The following is a 12,651-nucleotide window of genomic DNA, read 5'->3' on the forward strand; positions in this document are numbered from 1 at the left end:
CAGAAGGCCCTAGGAATGGTTGGTTTTTGGGTACATTCAGTGGCTAAATGTCCCGCTTGATGACACTTTCCACACCATGTATTAGAGCGCATCACATCTCTTCCAGCTCCCACAGGAGTGGATATATTGGCGGTATTCACCTTCAGCGTCTATAGCTGCTCTGTAATCACATCCAGAAGCTCATTCTTGATACTTGCAATTGAGTTGGATAAGTAGTCCTTCAGATTTTCACCTCTTGAAGTACTTGTAGGAGGGTTTTGGGAAGCTTCTGTAATTACTGCATACACTCGTTGGGTTGATCCAAAAGGTCCTCTGTTCTGGCTTTGATTTAGAGCTCCTGTTGAGACTTGGGATTGTTGACTGTAGCCGTGGGAACGACGGTTCGGTACTCATTGCTAGGGCAGTAATTTTTTTTGAAATCCTGGACCCACTTGGTAGGAATCCACTATTATTGAGTCGCCATTGGAGGAACTATTTGAGGCCACTGTTGTTGTGGTTGAACCATCATTTGAGGCACTGTCGTCTGTGGTGACCACAGTGGATTAGGTGCATTATACTACGTCACTATTTGCATCTGGGGATAGGGGTAGGGAATTGTCCCTGGGACTGCATTTGGTGGATATACCATTCCTGGCATGGGAGGAGGTAAGACTCCTCTTCCTGGAGTCATTGACAGCCTTGCTTCAACTTCTTCATACAATCTTGCACCTTCCACTGTAGTTTGTAGATTGACTACTCTTCTCAATTCCACGAACTTGCAAACTTCTGGTTGTAGGACTCTAAGAAACACTCCTTTCTGGATACCTTTGTCCAAATGATGGTTAGTCCATCTCTTCAGGATGGATTCCATTCGCGAGACATAAGCTTCTACTCTTTCTCTAGAGGACTGACTTAGGTTCATGAACTCCTCTCGCATCCACTCTTCAAAACCTTCATGCTTGAATTTAGTGAGGAAGGCTAACTTCAGGTCATCCCATGTCCCAAAAGTTCCTACTTCTTGTCTCTCATACCATTGAAACACCGTGCCCTTGAAAGTGGCAGGGAATATTGCTAGCCAATGCTCAGGGGTTCTAGCATTGTTAGCCACACATGCTACCATGAATTCTACTACATGAAGATCAAGGTCTTCATTGTACTCTCCCTTAAAAACTGGCAATGGGATTACATTTGCTGACCTGTCACCATCAATATTTCTAGGACAAATTTGACTAGGAAGGGGACCTTGAGTCATCATGGGGACTTCTGTAAAGAGTGCTTTTAGGGCGTCAAAGGAGGCTTTTGCTGCAAGCTTGTTCTCAGATTTGACCTGTCATCAATATTTCCAGGACAAATCTGACTAGGAAGGGGACCTTGAGTCGCCATGGGGATTTCTGTAAAGAGTGCTTTTAGGGCGTCAAAGGAGGCTTATGCTGCAAGCTTGTTCTCAGCTTTGATTTTTGCCTTTTCTCTTCTTATGTACCTCTAGACTCATGCTAACGCTTGCCTCTTGATTGTGTCATTCATCAGGGGGTTGGATCCAACCAATTGGTTTGCACTCAACAAGATAGTATCAGAGAGGGCTTCAGTCTCTGGGGGATTCTGTGGCCAACATCTCTTCTACTTCCCTCTTTTCAACATCTCTAAGTTCGGCTTTTAAACCACTACAAAGGGGGAGATATTCCGTTTTGAAAGTATCAAAACTCATTCTTCTTAGGATCGTTATTGTGCCATTATAATAATGCCAACTTCTGAGGGTTTCAATAGTGTATGTTGTGAAAAAAACTCTGTCTACCAATTTCCAGTGGGTTGCTAATTGGACAAACAGAAGATTGTCAGTGCACCAAGCATCCCACGTATCTTGCTGTTGAGCATCCATGAACAAATTCCAACTCTTTTCCTTCTTGTTTTCGTGAACCTCCACAGACCACGACTCCTGAAGCTTCTTCACAATCTCCCACTTGATGATGTCTGGAAACTTCTCAATGAATGCAAAATATTCCTTGGATGGTCATTCTCTCTGTTTCTGCTCTTCAATTTGTTCCCAAGCACTTTGCCACCAAGATGCAAGTTTCTACTGCTTCGACAGGAAGAGGAAATAGTCCACCACATAAAGCATGCATCATGATGGTGATATGTTTTGGCCATTGTGGGATGGACTTCTTGTGGAAAGTGGCTTTGATAATGAGAATCTCCAACTCTTCAGTGGAGGAAGGAACTTTGCAAACATCCATCGAATTCTCCTCTTCTTGGCAATGCCATTTCCTTCATTTTCAGCCTCTTCTGGTGCTTGTTGATGGCAAGCTTCCCCGGCTGCGCACCAAAAACATGGAGCCCCAAGAGGAACACCAAGGAAAAGGGGATTCTACTGCAAGAAAATCTATCTTGTGACATCAACAAGCTTTTATTTCATTCTTTTGACGACCAAAACAAAGGAAACATCAAATCTTCATGCAGCATCATAGTAGATATCTCCCACGGATTTGATAGAATCAACCATAATATTCAACATCTTCATAGAATCCATCAATATAAAAAAGAACATAAAAGAATACCCCTAGATATACATGTGTTCATTTAGACAAGTGGATGTGCAAGCCAAAAACCCAAACTTCCATTAAAAAGCCCTAATGAAATGTAGTAAGAGGATGACTTACCCTTTCTTTCATCGGCTCTTGTTACTAGAACAATCTAGGTGCCTGCCACAATGGAGGAGGACACAGGACTTCTTGTGCATTGGGAGTAGAGTAGACAACTTTTCTTAGGAGAATAGAAAGAAGGAGATGGCTAGAAGGAGGAAGAGATAGTAGCACTGTTGCCGAGGTTGGGCAAGTTGGTGGTGCAACAGACCATGGCATTGATACCATTTTCCTTTGCCCCTTTTCTTTTGAGGGGCAGGTAGAAAGAATACTTTACTTTATACTCCAACAACAATACCTTTCTATTTAGGTTTTATATATAAAATCTACCTTTCTATTTGGGTTTTAAAGCCAAGTGATGTCGATCATAAAGGTAATCCTTACCACTCAAGAGAGATTATATAATCACAAGGGCCAAAGCAATAAGGAAAGGTCATCCTTGTAATCACAATGGCAAAATAAATGTAGTAAGAAACAACATTGTCAATAATTTCTCTGGAACGTCCTTGTGTAGAGGCTAATACCAAAGTAAACTTTTAACATTGTCATTAGCCTTAACCATTACAAAAACGGGATAGAAGTTTCCTTTTCATTTTGAAAAAGAGAGAACTAAATGCAGTGGCTAGCCTTGATACTAGGAAAGGAATGCCAATGTAAGAACACATTTGTGATACAAAGGCAATATATGGAATGCTAGTATCAAAAGAGATGCGTGATGATATGTTGTGTAAAGAAGTTCAAAGGAACTACCTAGTATGATAAGTGTGCAAGGAGATCCTAACATTACACAACTACTCTCTATCCATACTTTTTTCACTAGTAGTATTGATGAATTAATCAATTGGACCAATGTCACAAGTAACAATGTTACAATTAGCTACCCTCAAGCTCAAAATGTAAATGGTTTAAAGTTGTAGAGTTTTAAGTGAAGATCTCTTATACACACCAAGCTAGGCACTACTCGACCGAGCAAATAGTAGGCACCTCTCCAAATCAATTGCATTGCCTTGCACGACCATAAGTAGCACTTGGAGCCTCCAAGAGTTGAATTAGGCATTGCTTGCAAACTCCATCTTGTTGCATCTGAGCCAACTAGCTACTAATTGTTTGACCTCCCACACTACAAGCCATAAGAAGGAGACTTTTCTGAGACATTATGTAGGCATCACTAGAAGATCTAGCAAGAAGCATCCATGATATTGTGCTTTGCCCCATGTGTGTTGCATTATTAGGCCTAGTTCATGTTGAGGTTGGCTAGAGCCATTGTCATGGGTCTCAATCCAACTAGTGATCACTAGAGCCCTACCAATAATGGAGAGGTGGGTTGTGCTCCAATAGGTCAGCTTTTGTCGGATGGAATCTGGAATTGTTACAAACTACTAGGTTGTTAGAAAGTCTAGTCCCACATGGAATCCAAGGTGTCTTAATGTTAGACCCTCCCTTGGTCACCGACATAAATTCCAAGTGGATGTTCTAATCACTAAAGCCCTACCAACAATGGAGAGGTGGCCCATGTAGGAGGGTATTTGATAAAAACCATAGATGTTGTATTATTTAAATCTGTAATGGTTTCAATAATGACTATGTATTTATATGTTATTTTGCAATGCACTTTACTGAATTTGTGGTTTAGGATGTAATGGTGGTTGTGTAATTAATGTTACCTGAACCTTTTACCAACATAAGATGTTTAATATGTAATAATGGTTGCATATTTAATGTTTGAGTGCTTAGAAAATTAAGTGAGGGCATCATATGAGGAGATGTTAAGCCACACTCAAAATGGATAATAGTTGTGATGGACTACTAAGTCCCAGGGACATGACCTTCCTATGTAGGTTTGGTTTGGCATCACTAAGGATTGAGACATGCTATTATATTTATACATCTCTAAGTTAGTTAAAAACCCAAAAAGATTCTAGTAAATTTAGAAGTGTGATGTCTTAGAAAATCCTAGTTGATATGTTTTATTTTGGAACTTATAGGAAAGGGACAAGGAAGGAAGATCAACTTTAAGAAAGTGCACATGTAATTATAGGTGTTCTCGTACTTTGGAGTGTTGGCGGATGGTTAGCCAAAGTGCTTACTATGAACACTACCAACATGACTTGAGGAATGGGATTCATCCTTCATGTGTGCCAAGGTCTAGACACATGGTAGTATCGCTTGCTTGTCCCCCCTCCAACTAGGAGTCCTCGTGAAGAAAATAAAATGTGGTGTGATTGTGCATCTTTTTGTCAAGGGGAACGATATGTAGCTACCCGAACCTTTTACAAATGTAAGAAGTTAAAAGAGAAAATTGAGAATCTTGCTATTTCTCCTAGTTTCAATGTTAGAGATGGAGATAAAGAAAACTTGCAAGCTAAAAGTGTAGAAGCCAATACATGTTATGTGTAATATTATCGCCATAGCACTTCATATTAAGAAAAGAATTCCCGCTTGAGGCATTTTAAAAATTACTCGTGGAGCTATCACATAAGTGACTGCATGTAGTTTTCTTAATATTGAGTCTTGCATTAAATTAATTTCGCAATCCGACACGAGAAGACGCCTCAATGTTCCTAGCCAACAAAAAGCAAAGACGTATTGTAAATAATATTATGATGGCTTGATCATAAATTTTCCCACATTATATTTGATTTAGCATTCCCGATTTCATTTAATGTATCAAAGATCGCATTGATTTTGTAACCGCAAGACAAATCGCAAAAGCCTTAATCAGTAGACGAAGAACACGCAAGGACAAGCATGATATTGAGTAAGCTAAGTATTAAAGAGTATGATATGAATTTATAAACTAGATAAGTCATGAGGTAACTTAGCCAAAAACCACAAGATGAAGTCATTTTGAAATGAAAAATATGTTTTTGAAAAAATAGACCAAAATACATGACTTTTTTACGCCTATAGGGAGAGAAAGCATTTAAAAATTATCCCCATGCCATCATCCAATAGATAGGCAATCAAAATGAATATTTAACAAAGCTGAATTGGCTCTTGACAAGTAGCCAAATGAATCAATCGACTATATGCTTCCTCTCATGCCTATAAATCACCCCCTCTCCTCACAAAAAAAGCAAGAAGAAAGACCTCCTAATGATGGAAAATTTTATCTCCTTCTCTTATCCATTGAAGCTTGAGCCTTGAAATAGGAAAATAGCCCCATTCTACCTCATTTTCATTTTCTCTACCCCTTGTTACACCTTCATCCCATATAGCCATATCGCTAAGCGAAACACTAGAAAAAAATTTATAGACAACCATCAACTCTCCCTGAACTACCCCATCCATTTCGCATGACATCTGATTGCTCCGCAAGGTTGCAAAAATTCAAAAAGTCCATTTGAAGCAATGGAAGCAAGGAATACTGTCAATGGAAAAAATAACGTGGTAGGAATTGGCAAAACCCCCATTATAGTAAACTTGAGAGAGGTAACATCTCATCGGTTTGGAAAAAATTAATTTTTAATAAGCTTATTGCTTTATTTGGCTTTAAACGATTATAAACACATTCTAAAGAAAATACATATGAATTGTTGCTTAGGAAAATAACCTAAGTAATACTATAATTAGTTATTCAATGAAAAGACACTTTCACTTGGAAAAGGATTATATGCTTTTCATTAAGAAAATATATTGATTATGGTTTATTTCATGATATTTATTGTTATTTCATCAATGATGCATGTGATCAACATAACAGAAAAATAGTAGATGTTGTTAGGAAAGGAAATATTTTATAAATTTTTTTTGAAATTAACTATCTCCATTTCATTTTGCTAATGATAAACAGATGTATATGTGTTAGATATGATCAATGCCCCACCCTCATTAGGTGCTACCAATGATCCATGGTGCTCAAAGTTGTAAGGCCCCCATTATGAGGAGGAGCCAAATGTGAGCCCGGACATTGGTTAAGTCCTGACTTGTATATCAGATGAGGTCTATGTGATCGGATGGCAAAAAGGTGACTGTTGTGGGTCTAATCTTTGGGTTAGACGGAGTGGTTAAGTTGGTAGCAACTTGAGGCGCATTGCATCGAGTTGCGGTGTAAGGAAGTTAAAAGGGGCCCCTATTGTGGGGTCCGGGGGCCGCGGAAGCGGCCCCTAGCTGGGGGGGTCCCAGGGGGGCCAGCGGCCCCCCTGGCGGGGGTCCGGGGACAGCACCCCCGGCCCGATGGTAAAGGGAATATTCCCTCGAATATTCCCTGGCCGACTAGTGGAGGCTCATATGGTAGGTCGGTCCGACCTAACGACCTTCGCGGGCTATAAAAGCTAAGCCCCTTCGCAGCCATCACTCACTAATCTTTCACCCAGTCAGAGTTGTTATTCCAGCTAGCCTTAAGCTCTTCACCTATATTCTGTCTAGATCGCCATCTAAGCTTCACACAGTGGAAGCGCATGGGTGGACAGAGCCATCTTTGTATCAGTTGTTTGGATTAAAGAATTTACTGATTCTCCTCTTATCTGTTGTGTACTCTCTATCTCTTTCTCAGATTGTGTTCACTGCACCATGTAATATTTTACATGGTATCAGAGCCCATGGGGCTCTAGAGATCGGAGAGCGTGCAAGAGGCAAAGGCTTCAACAGCAAAGGGAAACTATGTCGACTCTGGGAAGCGGTTCTGGCGCATTAGGAAGCGGTGCAGGAGGTGGTGCTGCTGTACCGGCTATTCAAACACTGAGGATTCGTCCACTAACCTTGAGCAAAGGCAAGTTAGATGGTACAAACTACACCTTGTGGAAGTTCAAAATTACAACTATCCTTGATTCTTATGAGCTTCTGGAGACTGTGCTGGGGACTGACGCAGAACCACAGCCTACCCTCGACCCATCAAATCCTAGTGTGATGATTCCTCCGAATGCAGATCTTCTACGAGCTTGGAAACGAAGGAATGCAGATGCATTGTGTGCCTTAGTTACAAGCTGTTCTGACAGTGTTTTGACTCTGATTCAGCATACAACCAAAGCCTCAGATGCTTGGAATGTTCTAAGGAGTCAGTATGAAACACGAAACCAAACAAGGATTCAAAACTTGGAGAATCAACTAGCAGCGGAGAAGTTTGCTGAAGGAGAGACGGTTGAAGCATTCATCACTCGGATTAAGAATCTGTGCGACCATATGGCTGGCGCTGGGATACAAAAGACTAGCGAAGAGCTAGCTCGGAGGTGTCTTCGGATCTGTCCACAAAAGTTTGATGGACTAGTAACTGCCCTTAATACTCAGGTGAGACCTCAAGCTTTGACTTTTGAGGAGTTTTGTGCATTATTAATGGAGGAGGAGTTGAGGCTGAAAGCCCGAGAAGGAAGCAACAATGGAGATGCTGCATTCTCTGCCAATGCAAAAGGCAAAGGTGTTTCCTCCACCAAAAATGATGGTGACAAAAAGAAGAAGGGCGGAAAGAAGAAGTTTCAAGGAGAGTGCTTCTACTGTAAGAAGAAAGGACATGCAATTGCAGATTGTCGTGTCAAGAAGGCAAATGAAAAGAATGGTACCCTTAAAAGTAAAGGGAAAGAGACAGCCAATACGGCTGAAGCAGAGTTGGAATTATTCATGGCGACCATTGAGGAAGTGTGCTCCTCAGCGCAAGAAGAATCTACCACTGACTCATGGGTGTTGGATAGTGGGGCCTCCCGTCACATGACCAACAAGAAAGGTCTATACAGTTCTATGTAGCCTCTACAAGAATCCATCACTGTGACGGTTGGAAATGATGCTAAATGCCCTGCTGCAGGCACAGGTACTATTTCTTTTGTTGAGGCAAATGGTGAAGTCAAAAAGCTTTCAAATGTGTTGTATGTTCCCGAAATCAGGAGAAATCTCTTATCAGTTGCTGCCATAACTGATCTTGGTCATGAAGTGAGGTTCAAGAAGACAGGTGCCGAAATTATTGATAGTGCTGGCACAATTGTTGGCAAAGGAGAAAGAAGGAACAACCTGTATGAGCTAAGTGCTCTTACAGCCACCGCTGGAGTGGGCACAAGTAAGCTTTGGCATGAAAGGTTTGGACACATTGGATTTGCAGTATTGAAGGAGATGCAAAAGCAAGGTATGGTTGCTCACCTACCTACAATAACTGAATTGAAGGAACCATGTGAAGCTTGTATGATGGGCAAGCAACAGAGAAAGGCATTTCCAGAAGAAAGCAAGAATAGAGCACATGCTCCTCTAGAGTTGGTGCATGACTTGTGTGGTAAGATGCCTACACAGGCCTTGGGGGGATCTTCTTATTTTATGTTGATTGTGGACGACTACAGTAGGAAGATGTGGGTGTACTTCCTTCGTGATAAGGCTCAAGCTTTTGGTAAGTTTAAAGAATGGCTAATACTTGTTGAGAATGAAACAGGGAAAAGTGTGAAGAAATTTAGAACAGATGGTGGTGGTGAGTTCAACTCAAAGGAGTTTGAAGGCTTTTGCAAGAGCAAAGGGATCAAGCATCAATTGACGACGCCTCACACACCTCAGCAGAACGGTGTTGTGGAACGCAGGAATCACACCATTGTGGAGATGGCAAGATGCATGCTAAAGGGCAAGGGATTGCCTAACCATTTTTGGGCTGAAGCTGTTAATACTATAGTCTACATTCTAAATCGGAGCTATACAAAGGCTCTCAAGGGAAAAACACCTCATGAGGCTTACATTGGTAAGAAACCATCTGTCTCACATTTCAGAACTTTTGGATGTGAATGTTATGCACATGTTCCAGATGAGAAGAGAAACAAGTTACAACCAAAAGCAGAAAATGTATATTCTTGGGTTATAGTGATGAGCAGAAGGCTTACAAATTATATGACCAAGAGGCAAAGAAGATCATCGCGAGCCGTGATGTGGTGTTCAAGGAGGAGCCGCATACAGTGGAGGAGGAGAAGGCAAGTTCTTTCACTTTATCATCAAGCGAAGAAGTAGTCCACTATGAACCTGTCCCGAGAGCTATCCCTATCCTTAAGGAGGAGGAAGCATCATCTTTAGATGATGAGGAAAAAGTTCACCAACCTGACATCACCCCACCGAAAAAGCCATTGCCATGCTGGGTGAAGCAGCTCTATGACCACAATAATCCTATGCCTACATCTATTGAGGAGAAGGCAGACGGACCAAGGAGGTCTGAGAGAATAGAGGAGCAAAGGAGGGCTTCTGCTCACATAGTCAATATGGCCTTGATGGTTGAGATTATGAGAGAAGTAAAGGAGCCAACTAACTTAGAAGAAGCACTTGCAGATCCATCATGGAAGGCTGCTATGCAGGCGGAGTATGACAGCATAATGAAGAATGACACTTGGGAGCTAGTGGATCGACCAGCAAAGCGGAAGGTTATTGGCACCAAGTGGATCTGGAAGGTAAAGTACAAGGCTGATGGTACCTTAGAAAAGTACAAAGCTAGACTGGTTGCCCAAGGATTTTCACAAGTTTAAGGGTTTGATTTTCAAGAGTCATTTGTCCCAACTGCCAGAATGACCACTATTCACACGGTACTTGCAGTGGCTGCCCACAAGAAGTGGCCAGTGTACCAAATGGATGTTAAGTCAGCATTCTTAAATGGTGACCTCAAGGAGGAGGTGTACGTGGCTCAGCCACCAGGGTTTAAGCCCCCCATTCTGAGAACAAAGTGTGTAAACTGAAGAAGGCATTGTATGGGCTGAAATAAGCCCCCAGAGCATGGTACCAGCGGATAGATAGGTTCTTTTTAAAAGTAAAATTCAAAAGATGTGCCTCAGATGCTAACTTGTATGTTTACAGGGATGGTAAAAAGTCTGTAGTGATTGTCCTATATGTGGATGACCTTCTTATTACAGGTGACTATGAAGATATGATCAACCAAACTCGAAAGGCTTTGAGTTCTGAGTTTGAAATGACAGACTTGGGCTTGCTGCACTATTGTTTGGGGATTGAAGTTTGGCAAGAGCCAGGAAAGATCTTCATCTCTCAGAAGAAGTATGCATGGGAGATCTTGAAGGCATTTGGCATGACCGAGTGCAAGGAGATAGCTACACCTATGGAGGTGAATGTAAAGTTATTCGTCGAGGATACATCAGCACTAGTAGACATTGGGAGGTATAGGAGGTTGGTCGGCAGTCTGATCTACTTGTGTAACACTAGACCAGATATCAGTTTTGCTGTTGGTGTTTTGAGCAAGTTCTCAAACAAACCTCATGAGAGTCATTGGAAGGCTGGGATGCGGGTGCTTAGATACTTGAAGAAAACTCTTGACTATGGTATCACATACAATTTCGGAACCTCTCTTGTGGGGAACTGTGACTCAAATTGGGCAGGAGACATTGATTCCAGGAAGTCAGTTTTTGGTTATTGTTTCTCTTTGGGTTCAGGATTTTTCTCTTGGATTAGTAAGAAGCAACCAACAGCGGCATTGTCTTCTACCGAAGCAGAGTACAAGGCAGCTTGTTTTGCTGCATGTGAGGCCATATGGCTGAGAAGGATTCTATGGCATATGGGAGTGCAGGATGAAGAACCAACTGTGCTGAGATGTGACAATCAGAGTTGCATCGCCATTGCCAAAAATCCAGTGTTTCATGCACGCACCAAACATATACAGATCCAGCATCACTATGTGCGTGATTTGATGGAGGATGGGATAGTGGAATTGGTCTACTATCCAACAGAGGAGAATGGAGCAGATTTCTTCACCAAAGCACTTACGAAGGATCTGCTTCAAGTTCATCTTCAGAGACTCGGCATTGGGATGAGGAGATAGTTCACCTATGGGTGGACATTGAGGGGGGGTGTTAGATATGATCAATGCCCCACCCTCATTAGGTGCTACCAATGATCCATGGTGCTCAAAGTTGTAAGGCCCCCATTATGAGGAGAAGCCAAATGTGAGCCCGGACATTGGTTAAGTCCTGACTTGTATATCAGATGAGGTCTATTTGACCGGATGGCAAAAAGGTGACTGTTGTGGGTCTAATATTTGGGTTAGATGGAGTGGTTAAGCTGGTAGCAACTCGAGGCGCATTGCATCGAGTTGCGGCGTAAGGGAGTTAAAAGGGGCCCCTATTGTGGGGTCCAGGGGCCACGGAAGCGGCCCCTGGCTGGGGGGTCCCAGGGGGGCCAGCGACCCCCCTGGCGGGGGTCCGAGGGCAGCGCCCCCGGCCCGATGGTAAAGGGAATATTCCCTAGAATATTCCCTGGCCGACTAGTGGAGGCTCATATGGTAGGTCGGTCAGCAGGCCAACCTAACGACCTTCGTGGCTATAAAAGCTAAGCCCCTTCGCAACCATCACTCACTAATCTTTCACCTAGTCAGAGTTGTTATTCTAGCTAGCCTTAAGCTCTTCACCTATATTCTGTCTAGATCGCCATCTAAGCTTCACACAGTGGAAGCGCACGGGTGGACAGAGCCATCTTTGTATTAGTTGTTTGGAGTTAAAGAATTTACTGATTCTCCTCTTATCTGTTGTGTACTCTCTATCCCTTTCTCAGATTCTGTTCGTTGCGCCGTGTAATATTTTACAATATGAATTTTAGAATAATTTATTAAAAATAATTTAGATAATATCATAAAATAATTAATGCATTAAATCAACAAAAATTTTTATAGAAAAATATATACTAGACATGCATAAATAGGTGAGTGAAAATTTTATTCAATCGTTTGAAATGTGAAAGAAAATTTGTACTTATGATTTTTGCATTGCCTAGAATAAAGTTTTCAGAAAAACAATCAATGTTGTACTTAGGACATAGCTAAAAGAAAATGGATCTTTTTAGATAATGTTGAAAGTTTGGTAAATGGTCGGATATCGTCCACTAAACCATAAAATATGAGTAGAATAAAATAAAAATTATTTTCTTACTCAAATCACACGTAATGTTTATATTAATGATTATATTAGCAAGAGTGTCAATATCATGAGTTAACCCATTTATGAATCAATGAGAAAACCTAACCTAAAATATCAAGAATGTTGAATCCAAAACAACTATGAAATACTTGACAATCCTGAAACTATCAGTATCAAGAAATTAAATAAATATCTGTAATATTCCCACGCAATAAAAGTCAGTTGGTTAGTTCGAA

This window comes from Lygodium microphyllum, chromosome 22, assembly GCF_053477565.2.
Source record: "Lygodium microphyllum isolate KBCC chromosome 22, Lygodium_microphyllum_v1.1.10, whole genome shotgun sequence".
Taxonomy (NCBI): Eukaryota; Viridiplantae; Streptophyta; class Polypodiopsida; order Schizaeales; family Lygodiaceae; genus Lygodium; species Lygodium microphyllum.